The sequence below is a fragment of the Lithobates pipiens genome, unplaced genomic scaffold (genome assembly GCF_037356315.1).
Source record: "Lithobates pipiens isolate NorthernLeopardFrog02 unplaced genomic scaffold, aLitPip1_a1.2 Scaffold_74, whole genome shotgun sequence".
Classification (NCBI taxonomy): domain Eukaryota; kingdom Metazoa; phylum Chordata; class Amphibia; order Anura; family Ranidae; genus Lithobates; species Lithobates pipiens.
This window is the reverse complement of record NW_027507897.1, coordinates 66169-80983: the sequence shown is the minus strand read 5'-3', so window position 1 is coordinate 80983 and position 14815 is coordinate 66169. Positions and strand designations below refer to the sequence as shown.

The 14815-nt window shown below is 48.6% G+C and overlaps 1 long non-coding RNA gene across 1 annotated transcript; it reads left to right on the top strand.

The window, feature by feature from the left end:
- Window positions 1-11105: 11105 nt before the first annotated feature.
- Window positions 11106-12982, top strand: LOC143959412 (uncharacterized). Its single transcript, XR_013270220.1, has 2 exons — window positions 11106-11700; window positions 11741-12982. It is a non-coding gene; the product is annotated as an uncharacterized LOC143959412 (long non-coding RNA).
- The last annotated feature ends 1833 nt before the right edge of the window (window positions 12983-14815 follow it).

Below are 14815 nucleotides of genomic sequence, written 5' to 3'. Positions count from 1 at the left end.
TACTTCCTCAGCCCTTTTCTGCCTGGCCAACACCTCTTATGAACGCACCAACAGCCCAACTATAATCTTATTACGAGGAGCCCTAACAATTATTCCCCTCGCAGGGGCATGATGATTAATTATTATATTACTAAATATAGCCTCCCCCCCTACTATTAACTTCGTAGGAGAGATACTTATTATAGCCTCACTTTTTAGTTGATCTCTCATTGCATTTTTAATTGTTGCCCTTAACCTTATTTTCACAACCGCATACACCTTGTATGTCTTATGATCAACTTAACGAGGCCCGTTACCAAACCACATTAAAACCCTTTTCCCACACCAATCTCGCCAACACCTTTTACTTTTTCTACATATTATACCAGGTCTCCTTCTTATCCTTAACCCAGAAATTATCCTTTGTGAATATAATTTAACCAAAATACTAGATTGTGATTCTATAAATAAAGGTTCAAATCCTTTTATTCACCGAGCTTATCTGGTGTAGTGAGAACTGCTAATTCCTCACAACCATGGTTCAATTCCACGGTTCGCTCATATCCCTCAAAATACTGTTAAAATCCCCCCTTACTCCTATACTGACAGCTCAATGAAATATACTTATACACCCTATTATATCACTTATTCAACTGACGATACTGCCGTATAAATGTATTAAACAACGTCATGTAACAAATGAATTAACACAAACTACCATAATTCCCCATTACTGCTTCCAATTAAAGTTATACATCTACTCTTACAGCTCGCAATGCTCCTCCCCCTTATGCCCTCGTACCACCTCCAAGACCAGAAATAAGGTTAATAATAAAGCCCACCCCCCCAAAAATAATATTCACCCACCCTCGCATAATAAACTACCCTCCCCCCACCACTCATTACATCCTCCATCCCATCCGACTCCTGAAAACAAAACTTTATTATTATCCCCCATTTGTGTTAATCATAAAACTAATAACAGTACATTATATACCGCAATATACCCTATAACCACTTGACTCCCCCACACCTCAGGATACGGCTCTGCCACCAAAGCAGCACTATAAGCAAAAACAACCATCAACCCCCCAAATATAAAAGAACAGAACGAGGGATAAAAAACTAACCCCCCCCTTTTATTAAAATTAAACACCCAGCCCCCGAACCCCCCACTAATCCCAATGCCGCAAAATAGGGGGAAGGATTAGAGGCTACCGCCAAAAGTCCCACTAATAAACACAACTCTAAAATCATATATTTCCACTAGGACTTTAACCTAAACCTTTAACTCGAAAAGCTATCGTTATTCAACTACAGAAACTTATGGCCCCCACAATACCAAAGCCCCACCCCCTCCTTAAAATTATCAACGGCTCATTTATTGATCTTCCCTCCCCCACCAATATTTCTTCATGATGACATTTTGGCTCACTTCTAGGAATTTGCCTAATTGCCCAAATCGCTACAGGCTTATTTCTCACAATACACTACATGGCAGACACCTCCCTCGCATTCTCATCTGTCTCTGCTGATCTGCTATACTCACTTGCTGAACATCTTCCTGGCTGCCTCCTCTATCTCCATCACACATACCATGTGCTTGCTGCCCAGATGCCGCACAAAATCTTCTGTTTTGTGGGCACATACTGGCAGAAGACGTCACACAACTGCGCAATTGTAACTTATAGTAACGCAGAGCCGTATCGCAAAAAATGGCCTGGTCATGGGGGGTAAATCTTCTGGGGAGGTTAATCTTGGTTTCATGTTCTGTTCTATGACTGAGGATCATTTTTAATGACATTCTTGTAATGATAAGGTATAGATCTACATGGATGGGAGAAGCTTTATTCTGGAGAAAGACAGACAGTGCAGAGCATAGAATTCGTCTCTTATCACACAGAACAATCTAGTAGTGTGACCTCCATGTGTTATAGTGAGCCCTGAGCTCTGAGAGGGGGGGGGCTGTGTGAGGAGCAGAGAGGGAAGGTCTGAGGTAAGTTGTCCCCTCTCCCTCCTTCTACGTACCCCCTGAGAAATATCTTTCTTCTTCCCTCCAGTCATGTGACAAGGGCATAGAATGAGTGAGAACGGCACAGCCTTCCCTCACTGCACAGCGGAGATCTCTATTGCCACCTGCAGACTGGAGGGAGAAGAAAGCCGAATTCACTCTCCAACTATCTGTCTTCTGTCCGTACATCAGGGCTGAGCGGTGTCACAGCCTGCGCATGCCCTGTGCGTCGGGGGGCGGGTTTACTCTGATTGGCGGAGGGGGCGGGGAGGTGCGATACTCTGATTGGCGGATAGGGCGGGGACGCGCTTACGCTGATTGGCGGAGGGGACAGGCGGATAACGCTCATAACAGGCAAGCGCCAGCCGACCGGCGCCATTTTCTTCTGTGTCTTGAAGGCGGCTTATCGGCTCTCATCACAGCAGAGGAACAGCGCCATACAGCGGATTTTTTGGAGATTACAGGCAGAGCTTTTTAGTCGGAGATATAGTAAGTGTCATTATCAGTGATGTCACCTTAGTAGTGAGATCGGGTCCAGGGTCGGGATGTGTGGGGGGGCGGGGACAATAGAGAAGGGGAGCGGCTTGTACTGTAATGATCTGTCAGTGTTTTCTCTCCTCCTTTCTGATCCGGAGGATTCACACTCAGCATCAGAGCTGCCATTAGAGATCACAGGGGCCCCCGAACACCCCACTGACAGGGGCCCCGAACACCCTGCTGATGGGGGCCCCCAACACCTCACCCGACAAGCGCCCCCGAACACCCCACTGACAGGGGCCCTGAACACCCCACCTGACAGGGGCCCCAAACACAGGTCCCCAAACACCGCACCCGACGGGGGCCCCAAGCACCCCACCCGACATGGGCCCCAAGCACCCCACCCGACAGGGGCCCCAAACACCTGACCCCAGTGACGGGGGGGCCCCGAACACCCTACCCGACAGGGGCCCCAAACAACTGACACCACTGATGGGGGGGGGGGGCACGGAACACCTGAACCCACCTGACAGGCGCCCCCAACACCCCACCTGACAGGGGCCCCCTCCTCCTCCCAGTTCTAATCTTTTCACCAAATTCCTATAGAAAAGTGACGCCACCCCCCATGCAGTGTTTGTGTATCCCCCCCCCCCCCCCCCCCCCCATGCCTGCTGTCTGCAGAGATCTGCCTGGACTGCATCCAAGCAATGTGTACAGTGCTGCCTGTGAGACAGAATATCACATCACATTACATAACAGTATATCACATTACATCACAATACATGACAGTGTCACACTCTGAGTGGTTGGGGAAGGAGGTGACAGGAGGAGCTGGTGGTGGCAGAAGGTGATGGTGGCAGGAGGAGTTTGTGGCAGGAGCTGGTGGGGACAGGAAGTGCCAGGAGCTGGTGGTGGCAGGAGGAGCTGGTGATGGTGGCATGAGCTGATGGGGGCAGTAGGAGCATGTGGCAGGAGCTGGTGGTGGCAGGAGGAGCTTGGGCCAGAGCTGGTGATGTTGGTAGGAGCTGGAGGGGGCTGGTGGTGGCAGGAGGAGTTTGTGGCAGGAGGAGCTTGTGGCAGGAGGTGACGGTGCTGGCAGGAGCTGGTTGGGGAAGGAGGTGACAGGAGGAGCTGGTGGTGGCAGAAGGAGGTGGTGATGGTGGCAGGAGGTGAGGGGGCAGGAGGAGATGGTGAACAAAATATGATGGACTATTTTTATATTGAACCTTAAATTGCATTGCTATTCAGATAGTGTACTTGTTTGTAGCCCAAATACTGAAATTTGCAATTAAAACTGTAATTTTTTAACCTTAATAAAATGGCAGTAAAAATTTGGCTTTGCCAGTAAATTCTGGGTGTCATGCCAGTAAATTTCAATCTGGTAGGTTGGCAACACTGGCACACACTACCCAATGGGGCACAGGGATCCCCACCTGGGGGCACACACACTACCAAGTGGGGGCACAGAAATCCCTGATGGGGGCACACACTACCCAGTAGGGGCACAGAGATCCCCCACCAGGGGGCACACACTACCCAATGGGGGCACAGAGATCCCTGCCAGGAGGGCACATACTACCCATTGGAAGCACCGTTCCCCCTTTACATGTGAATCCACAGAGTTCTCTTACACTGTAAGGGGGGACTCTGCAGACTCTGATATAAGGGAGAACTCTGGGGACTCTAACATAAGGGATGATCTGGGAACCCTGATTTAAGGGGGAACACTGTACTCTGGTGCACGGTGAGGACGGTGTAAAGGGGAACTGTGATATAGAGGGTGCTCTGAGAACCCTGATTTACCTCGGTGTACTCACTCAGACACTTGATCGTTCTTATGGGTGGCGAGAGGGGACATCCCCTCCCCACCACCCTCCGGTGCTTCTACCAACTTACTGCTGTGGAGAACAGATCCGCCAGGCCTGGATGTTTACCATAGAAATTTCCGGCGGACCAGATGGTCGCCAGAGTCTGTTTAGAGGCTGGGCGCGATGTTATGACGTCACGCCCGGCCTCTGCATTCAAACAGCGCCGCCTCGGCTGGGAAGCTGAGATCGTTTTTATATTTCAGCTGTCCCAGCCTAGAGGTGAGATGTGGGGTCTTATTGACCCCACATCTCATTGTAAAGAGGACCGATCATGCCATATTCCTATTACAAGGGATGTTTACATTCCTTGTAATATGAATAAAGTGATCAAAATTATTATTTTTTTTAAAGTGTCAAACTAAAAACATGTAAAGTAAAATTCACAAAATAGAAAAAAAGTTAAAGTGCCCCTGTCCCCATGTGCTCGCACGCAGAAGTGAATGCATACGCAAGTCCCGCCCACATATGAAAACTGTGTTTAAAACCACCCATGTGAGGTGTCGCCGCGAACGCTAGAGCGAGAGCAATAATTCTAGCGATTAGACCTCCTTTGTAACTCAAAACATATAACCAGTAAAAAAATTTAAAGCGTCGCCTATGGGAATTTTAAAGTACCGAGGTTTGGCACCATTCCACGAGCGTGTGCAATTTTGAAGCATGACATGTTCGGTATCTATTTACTCGGCGTAACTTCATCTTTCACATTATGCAAAACAAAATGGGCTAACTTTTTAATGTTTTGCTTTTTTAAAGCATGAAACTATTTTAATTTTTTTCCAAAAAATACACATTTGATAAATACTGCGTGAGATAAAAAGTTGCAATGACCGCCATTGTATTCTCTATGATCTCTGCTAAGAAAAAAATCTATGTTTGGGGATTCTATGTAATTTTCTAGAAAAAAAATGATGACTTATATGAAGGAGAGAAATGTCAGAATTGGCCTGGGCGGCAAGGGGTTAAAGGAGAAGTACAGCCAAAGCTTGTTTTGCACTCCTGTGACACGTCACAGAAGTCGATCCAGGAACCCGCATCATCACAACAATGGAAGTTGGGATCCACCAGGTCCCTGGACCAGCACCCAGATCAGCCTCTCAGTGAGCTGCTGAAAGCCTGAGCCGACCACTCCACCCCCTCCACAGCCCAGCACCCCAGAGAGTGAGGGGGCAGAGCAGAGAGCGGTGACTGACAGTCTGCAGCTCTCTGCGAACAGAGGGATCAACAGTTTTTGATCGCTCATCTCTCCATGTAGAGTGGCCAGGGGACAGATGCAGCATCCACCTAGGTAATTATGATACTGGGAAAAACTCCCAGCATACGGGACAAGAGAAGTGGTACTGTGCAGGGTCCACACAAACAGAATAAGAACAGATACTGAGAATTATGCCCAGCATACCCAGCCATTAAAATGACCATAGTACAGTTTAATTATATGTAAAATCTATGAAACGATATAAAATGAATTTGGCTACAGTGTTACATGGCCGAGGTATTCCCAGTCAGTTTTCATACTAGAAAAGTGGCAGTTGGTATGAGGTGTGTGATGTCACAGTGGGCTTCAAACCGGTTCAAACTGGACTGCAGTTGTTTCAAAACATTCCTGCACTGGGAGCTGACTGAGTCACATCGTCAGATTGTGTCTCCTGGGATTATTAGCTTTTTTATTCAAATATATTGCTATTGTACTATTATTGTATATATTAGTATTATTAGTATTTAACAATTTTAGTTTTTTCCAGACACACCGGCATCAATCACCACCACCATGCCACGGGCTTCACGCCATCCGTCCCGTGGAAGGCGATCCCGTCAGGAGGGAGAAGAGTCTCCAGTTGCTCACCGGACAAGAGGACAACTTCGGAGGAGACGGGAGGAGGCAGAAAACAACCGGAGCCGTTCCCCCAGAGACAGAGCTGCAGAACACCGCCCAGCACCACCGAGACCACCGGCAGTGGAGCAGCCTAACTGTTCCATTTGCCTCTGTGAGTGTAATGCAGGGACCACCAGAACATTACCATGTGCTCACACTTTCCATTCTGTTTGTATTTACAGATGGCTTATACAAACATCAACTTGTCCTCTGTGCCGAGCATTGACTTCACCATACCAAGCCCCTGCCTTGCAGATTCATCATCGGATAAGGCTTCGTAGAAATCTGGGCATCCGCTGGTTTATCCACTAATGTACCACTTTTCTCTTATTACAGGCCTCAAAAACAGCATGGGGTAACGTACAGTATAACAATATGTTTTTTTTTTTTTTGTTTTGTTTTATATTTCCTGCATATAAATGTGGTGAAATAATGGACCAGCAGGTAATATCAACAATACAGTAGATTGTGTAATACAATGAAAACTATAAAATGCAGCCCTGTGAAAAGAAAATTTTAGTGAAACCGTTGGGAGACTGGGCCCAAAAGTGCCGACAGGTAGATGTCCCTACATGGGAAGGCGATCACCAGCTGGAATGGTCTGCGGTGCTCCCAATAGCATCCAGTCAGGGTTTAAAATCATGAAAAAAAACAATAAAAGAAAAAGGGCCTCCACATAGTGCATGAATCCAAGTGAAAAAGATTTGTTTTATTTAAAATAAATAAATGTACAATCACCAATCATGATGGGTACATAAAGTGATCACATAAAAATGGCGTGGTAACGAGAGCACATTAGCCTAGCAACCTGAAAAATAAATAAATAAATAAATAAAAAGGGCATATGCCCCAGTAGATGGACTATTGTCCAAAATAGGTCGGGTTGCTGGCCCATTGTGCTCTCGTTACCACACTATTTTTTATGTGATCACTTTATATACCCATCATGATTGGTGATTGTACATTTTCATTTATTTTTAGAAAAAATCTTTTTTCACTTGGATTCAGGCACTATCTGGAGGCCCTTTTTCTTTTATTGTTTTTTCATGATTCCCATGTAGGGATGTCTATCTGTCGGGTTTTTTTTTGGTGCCAGTCTCCCACCGGTTGCTGCTGGAGATGTGATCGAGGTTCACCATCACACCATCATTTCCCAGTTAAGATCCACGGGAGTGGATGGCTTAAAGGCTCGTTTAACCCACCGCTATACGGCGTGTGTGCCCACCACCTGTGGTAAGTAAGGATGAGCTCAGGCGTGTTCGCATGCTCCACGTGAAGAGCCCGCCAGGAAGTCAGCGCAATGCTGCGCTAATCACAGGCAGTGAGACATTGTCCTGATGTGCGGCTGCAGAGATTGGGCAATGTCTCACTGCCTGTGATTAGCGCTGCGCCGACTTCCTGGCCTGCTCTGCACGTGGAGCATGCGAACACGCCTGCTGCTAGTCACTAGTTTAACACCCATCCCAAGAGGTGACTCCTTTCCACCAATTTCTTTTACTATCATCCCTGGGGGTGACTCCTGAGATCTTCACTAAAAGATTTATTTTCACAGCGCTGCATTTTATATAGTAGATGATGGCTGGAAAAAGAAAATGCAAAAGGCAATTACCACTGAAAAAGAGACCCTTCACCTTGACGTGGCCTTGAGCTCGCGGGTGGAGGCTCCAGGCTACTACTACCAAAAAGGGGTCCCTTCACCCCGACGCGGCCTCTAGTTCACGGTGGAGGCTCCAAGACGAATAACAGAAAAGGAGTTCCTTTTAGAGGATTTAGAGAGACAATGCCTCCACCGGCCACCATTTTAAAGAAGACCAGAAGCTGGTCTACAATTAGGGTTGCCACCTGTCTTGTTTCGACCTGGACATTCTGGGTGTTGACACATGTGCCCGAGTTTCAACCTGCCTAAATCCTGGACACATATAGCAACAGTTGAACTGTCCTGTAGTCCCGGCTGCAACATCTACAGCGGCGCATCGATTCCCGAGCCCACCATCAATGTACACTGTCACATACTGCCTGTGCAAGAGCTGGCTCCCTGTGACTGCCTGAATGAGTTGTGTGTGGGCGCTCGAGTCTGTGATTGGCCTGGTGGAGCAGGTAAGTGGTCACATGTGGACTGGGGGTGATCGCAGCCGGCCGGAGTCCCGCCTCCCTGCCTGGCGCGCTGTGTTTCTCCTAACTGAGGTGAGGTCTCTCTGCAATCCGCTCTTCCGCCCGTCTGTCAGCCCGCCCCTCTCTGCAAACCGCCCCCCCCACCTCTCAGTCCCCTCTGTCAGCAACCCTCCCCTGCTGTCAGCCCCCCCTCTCTCTCAGCCCCCCCTCTCTCTCAACAACGCCCCTGTCAGCCCCCTTCTGTCTGCCCACCCCTCTATAAGCCACCCCCCTGTCAGCAACACCCCTCTATCAGTCCCCTCTCTGTCAGCAACCCTCCCCTGCTGTCAGTCCCCCTCTCTCTCAGCCCCCCTCTTTCAGCAACCCCCCTTTCAGCCCCTTCTGTCAGCCCGCCCCTCTATAAGCCATCCCCATCTGTCAGCCTGCCCTTCTCTGTAAGCCGCCCCCCTCTCTCTCTCTCAACAACCACCCCTGTTAGCCCCCCCCCCCTCTCTGTAAGCCACCCCCATCTGTCAGCCCACTCCCCTCTCTGTCAGCAGCCCCCCCCCCTCTGTCAGCCCCTCTCTGTCAACAACCCCCCGTCAGCCCCCTTCTGTCAGCCCGCCTCTCTGTAAGCCACCCTCCTCTGTCAGGATCCTCCCCTCTATCAGTCCCCCTCTCTGTAAGCAGCCCCCTTCTGTCAGCCCCCCTCTCTATAAGCCATCCCCATCTGTCAGCCCGCCCTTCTCTGTAAGCCAACCCTTCTGTCAGCAACCCCCCCTATCAGTCCCCCTCTCTCTCAGCAACCCCCCTGTCAACCCCCTTCTGTCAGCCTGCTCCCTTCTATGTCAGCAGCCCCTCCTCTCTGTTAGAAACCCCTCCTCTCTGTTAGAAACCCCCCTCTGTCAGCAACCCCCCTTCTCTGTAAGCCACCCTCCCCTCTGTCAGCTATCCGACCCCCCCCCCCCCCCGTCAGCTACCCACAAACAGCATGCAAAACCCCCCTTTCTTCCCTCGCTCCAGTGGGGCTAATGTCCTGCAGCTGGGTCACACTGAACTCTCTATCTGTGCAGTTTCTCTCTCCCACCCAGCCGCCGGCGCCGATGCCACCAGACACTTTTGCATGAGAAAGCATGGTATTACAGACTCCGCCCCCTAACAGGTTCACACATATCTTTGCAGCGGCTCCTGGAAGGTAAGGTTTTTTTTGCCTCGCTGTAATGGAGGTATCTATTGAGGGGGCACTGGATAAAAAGGTGCTTGAAAGGGTTGTAGAATGCACAGTGCCACCTTGTGAAAAGTTTATATGGGGTTGGGTTCAGTAGAGCTGATTCAGGTTTTTGGATGGAGGTCCTCTGCCCTATAAACACCGTCCTCTGCCCTACAAACACCGTCCTCTGCCCTACGGGCACCGTCCACTGCCATATGGGCACCGTTCACTGCCCTACCGACACCGTCCACTGGTCTACTGGAACCGTCCACTGCCCTACCGGAACCGTCCACTTATCATATTACTACTCATATTTTAACTGACATTTCTTTTATTAATCAAATCATATTTTATAGGTACATGAATGTTTTTGTTTTATTTAACCATGTCCCTTTAAGTCCTCCATCCCACTGTTAATGCAATTTGGCCACAGCCACTGTTCACCGTAGCACACCTCATTACTACTCTCTATGGGTAACCCAAAAGGTGTCCCAGGTATTATACAATCCTGTAGCGTGTACTACAAAAAAATTGCCGTGCACCGCAAAAGTGTTCGAGTTTGGCTTGAAGAAAAGGTGGCAACCCTATCTACAATAGAGATACTGCGGCGTCGCCCACCCCCGCTGCCAGTGTCTATGGAAGGTGGGCGGCACCGCAGTTCAAACTGAAAGGTGCGGCAACGGCGGTGTCTGGAGGATCTGTCAGGGGTCAGTCTCAGTCTGGAGGATGTCAGAGGGGGCCAGTCTGGAGGATGTCAGAGGGGGCCAGTCTGGAGGATGTCAGAGGGGGCCAGTCTCAGTCTGGAGGATCTGTCGGGGGGCCAGTCTCAGTCTGGAGGATCTGTCGGGGGGCCAGTCTCAGTCTGGAGGATCTGTCGGGGGGCCAGTCTCAGTCTGGAGGATCTGTCGGGGGCCAGTCTGGAGGATCTGTCGGGGGCCAGTCTGGAGGATCTGTCGGGGGCCAGTCTGGAGGATCTGTCGGGGGCCAGTCTGGAGGATCTGTCGGGGGCCAGTCTGGAGGATCTGTCGGGGGCCAGTCTGGAGGATGTCAGAGGGGGCCAGTCTGGAGGGTGTCAGAGGGGCACCAGATGTTGAGGACTGATGGGGACACCAGATGTAAGGAGGGGCTCCGCTGATGGAGACACAGATGTGAGGAAGGCTGCTCTGATGGGGCACCCGATGGCATCTGGTGGCAGGCAATCTGACGCGCTCATGGCTCCCACTGATTCTGCATTATGGTGAGTGTAATATAAAATGAAATCATTCAAATGTAATAATAGAAATAATGCGCTTCAATCATCCCGACACCATAACAATCATGGTGCCGGGATGATTGAAGCACTAACACTAGGTATTTGGAGTCTCTATCTGCTGATAGTCAAATTCTGGAAAACACATATTGCTATTGTGGTGTAGGATCGAGGGCTGCTGTCTCTTCATCCCCCCCCCCCCCTTTCCCTCTCCATCCATCCCCCCCCCCCTTTCCCTCTCCATCCATCCCCCCCCCCCCTTTCCCTCTCCATCCATCCCCCCCCCCCCTTTCCCTCTCCATCCATCCCCCCCCCCCCTTTCCCTCTCCATCCATCCCCCCCCCTTTCCCTCTCCATCCATCCCCCCCCCTTTCCCTCTCCATCCCTCTCCCCTTTCCCTCTCCATCCCGCATTCATCTCAGACTATAACCACACCCCTTCAAGCCACGCAGTTTTTTTTACGTAAACCACGCCCATATTTTTGCTGTGCACTGCATTTTCACCTTTTCATATGCCACACCCATATCCGCATGCCCGCCCCCTAATTATAATACAACTCCGCCTACTGCCAAAAAAAGTGTCCACGATTTTTTATTTTTTTTTACAATGTTGCCAACTATGCACGGGGCACATAGATAACAACTGTGTGACTGACGTTCTTCCAGTGCAGAAAATGCCAATCATCGTACTATGTGTGAACAGGCACAGAGCTTCTTCACACCGTGTCCGTTTACTGCAGGGATGTCTTTAATATTGATTGGACCCTGGGTAAAAAATTTCTTGGGCCCCCCACCCCCATGCAACTTCACTCTCCACCTGCTCTGAGGCATACAATAAATAACAGCTAGACTTAAAGTCAGTTTACCGTATCAGATCAGGCAGCAATTGCGATTGGTTGCCAGTGGTTACAGCATATCATTACTGCTTAATGACTGGTTGCTAGAGGTTACAGCACACATTACGGGTCACTGATTAGTTGCTAGAGCTTACAGCAAATGATTTCTGCTCGTTAATTGGTTGCTAGAGATTACTGTACAGTAATACTGCTCACTGGATGGTTGCTAGAGGTTACAGCACATCTCCTCACTGCAGGGGGCCATGATATAAATATGACTGATACCTTTATTTACATATCAATGCCGCTAGCCACAGCTATTTACTTAGTAATGCCGCCACATTTACATGTAAACACAGGGTCTGCAGGTGAGTCATCTGTACACAACAATAGGGCAAAGCTGGGCAGCATTAGTACCAGCACTTCACACTGAGATATCTGGACACAGCACAGGACTAAAACTTCAGGGGAAGTTTTAAACTGAGAAAGGGAATTTAAACTGAGATATTTGGCAAGTATGGGGAAGCTGCTTTGGGCCCTACAACAATGACAGGACACGGGGCATCTGCCCCTTTTGCCCTGCCTTAAAGTGGTTCTGCACCTTTTAAAAAAAAAAAAAAATATTAAAAGCCAGCAGCTACAAATATTGCAGCTGCTGACTTTTAATAAATTGACACTTACCTGCCCCAGGGTCCAGCGATGTCGGCGGCAGATGACGAGCAATCGCTCGTCTCTCTGCTGCCCCCGCCGCCATCCTATGTCAGGGAATCGGGAAGTGAAGCATTGTGGCTTCACTGCCCGGTTCCGTACTGCGCATGCGCGTGTCGCGCTGCGCATCTCTGCTGGTCCCCGCTGTGTCCTGGGAACTGTTTCCCAGAACACAACGGGGGGGGGGGGGGCATCTGCGGCGGTCTGTCCCGGAAGTGGGTGCAGATACCTGGATTATCCAGGTAACTGCACCCCCCTCACCCCTGAAAGGTGCCGATTGTGGCACCGGAGGGGGGGAGGGATCAGATGAGCTGAAATTCCACTTCAGGGTGGAGGACCGCTTTAAAGATGGCCCTGGTTTACTGCACAACAACACATGCATGGTGTGAACATCGAATACAATAGTTTCCTATGGGTCCTGCTGTATTATACATGTGTGGAGGTGTGCAGCAAAATGCAGATCAATGGACATGATGTGAATAAGCTCTTCTTTAGTATTACAGAACTGGACGGTGCTCATGGGATACGCCTTCAGTACAATGGAAGAACTTCTCACTGCCACTGCTGGAAGAATGAAGATAAGAAAGTTGCATAAGTGGGGAAACAGAAAAATGTGTGGAAAGAACACGGCTTTGTGATTTATTTATTTTTAATGAAAATTAAACTATTTAAAGTAATACTAAAGTCTCCATTTTTTGTTATACTTACCTGCTCTGTGGAATGGTTTTGCACACAGCAGCCCCATCCTCCTCTTCTCTGGTCCCCCACAGGCTCTCCAGGCCCCTCCTTCCTGCTGAGTGTCCACACAGCAAGCAGCTTTCTATGGGGGCACCCGAGCTGCTGCTCTGTGTGTCCATTCAGACACAGAGCCACTATTCGGCCACATACAATCTCCTCATTGACTTTGACAGCAGTGGGAGCCAATGGCGCCACGCTGCTGTCTCAGCCAATGAGGATGAAGAGTCCCAGGCAGCCGGGACTCTCCTGCAACATCGCTGGATCGAGATGGGCTCAGGTTAGTATTAGGGGGGCTGCTGCACACAGAAGGATTTTTATCTTAATGCATAGAATGCATTCAAATAATCTTCTGACTTTACAACCACTTTAAGCCTGATTTGTTTATATGCAATGGTCAGCAGTGATAGATTCCTCCATCTGCACTGCTAGCAAGGTGAGATTTATAGACCACGTAAAGTGATTGTAAACCTCAGATATGAAATATGAATAAAGCACATCCGTCTATAGTGTGTACTTGTCTAAGTTAATCAACATAATCAATCAACATCATTTTTAATCCTCATGCTGCTAGTCTTAGTAAATAGAAAAGTATACCATATTTACTTGTCTTGGCAAAAAAAGTCGGAGTCTTCAGGAGGGGAGGAGGGTTTTTCTCAACTAAGCACACACTCCTGCATGCAGGCCTGAGCTAAAGGCAGATGGAATCCAGGAAGAAAATGTTACATGAATCATTGCCCTTGCTCAAGATGGTGAGGGGCAGAAATGCTAGGGGGGTGTTTTTCAAAGTGATTTCTCAACAAAATAAAGCATAGATGGAGACATGGATGGATGGATGGGGGAGTTTGCTTTGAATATTCAAAATTAAAGTCTTTTTGTTTTAGTGTAAAGATTGGTACAGCGCTCCCCTAAATGGTAAATAAACTTTATATACCTTATGTGTGCAGGGCCATCTTTAATATTGATTGGACCCTGGGCAAAACTTTTCTTGGGCCCCCCACCCCCCATGCAGTTTTGCTCTCCACCTGCTCTGAGACATATAATAAATAGCAGCTAGACTCAAAATCAGTTTACTGAATCAGATCAGGCAGCTATTGTGATTGGTTGCCAGAGGTTACAGTGTATCATTACCGCTCACTGACTGGTTGCTAGAGGTTACAGCACACATTACAGGCTCACTGATTAGTTGCTACAGGTTACAGCACATGATTTCTGCTTGTTGAGATTACTGTACAGTAATACTGCTCACTGATTCATTGCTAGAGGTTACAGCACATAATCTCCTCACTCCAGGGGTCATGCTATACATATGGATGCCGCCTTTATTTACATATCTATGCAGCTATTTACATATGAATGCTGGTTATTTACATGTAAACACAGGGTTTGAAGGTGAGTCATCTGTACACAACAATAGGGCAGAGCTGGGCAGCATTAGTAGCAATACTTCACACTGAGATATCAGGACACAGCAAGAGACAAGGAAATTTAAACTGGGATAGTTGGCAAGTATGAGGCAGCTGCTTTGGGCCCCACAACAATGACAGGGCCCAGGGCAGCTGCCACTTTTGCCCTGCCTTAAAAACGGCCCTGTATGTGTGAACCTTCTGTGATGGGCAGCAATACAATAAATCAATCAACATAATAAAGAAAGTAATGACAAAAATGAAAAAGAATATTAGAAATGCAAATCATTTAACCACTTTAAGACCAGGCCTCTTTTTATGCCCCGTATGCACGGTCGGAAATTACGATGGGAAAATTCAGATCCGATTATGTTGT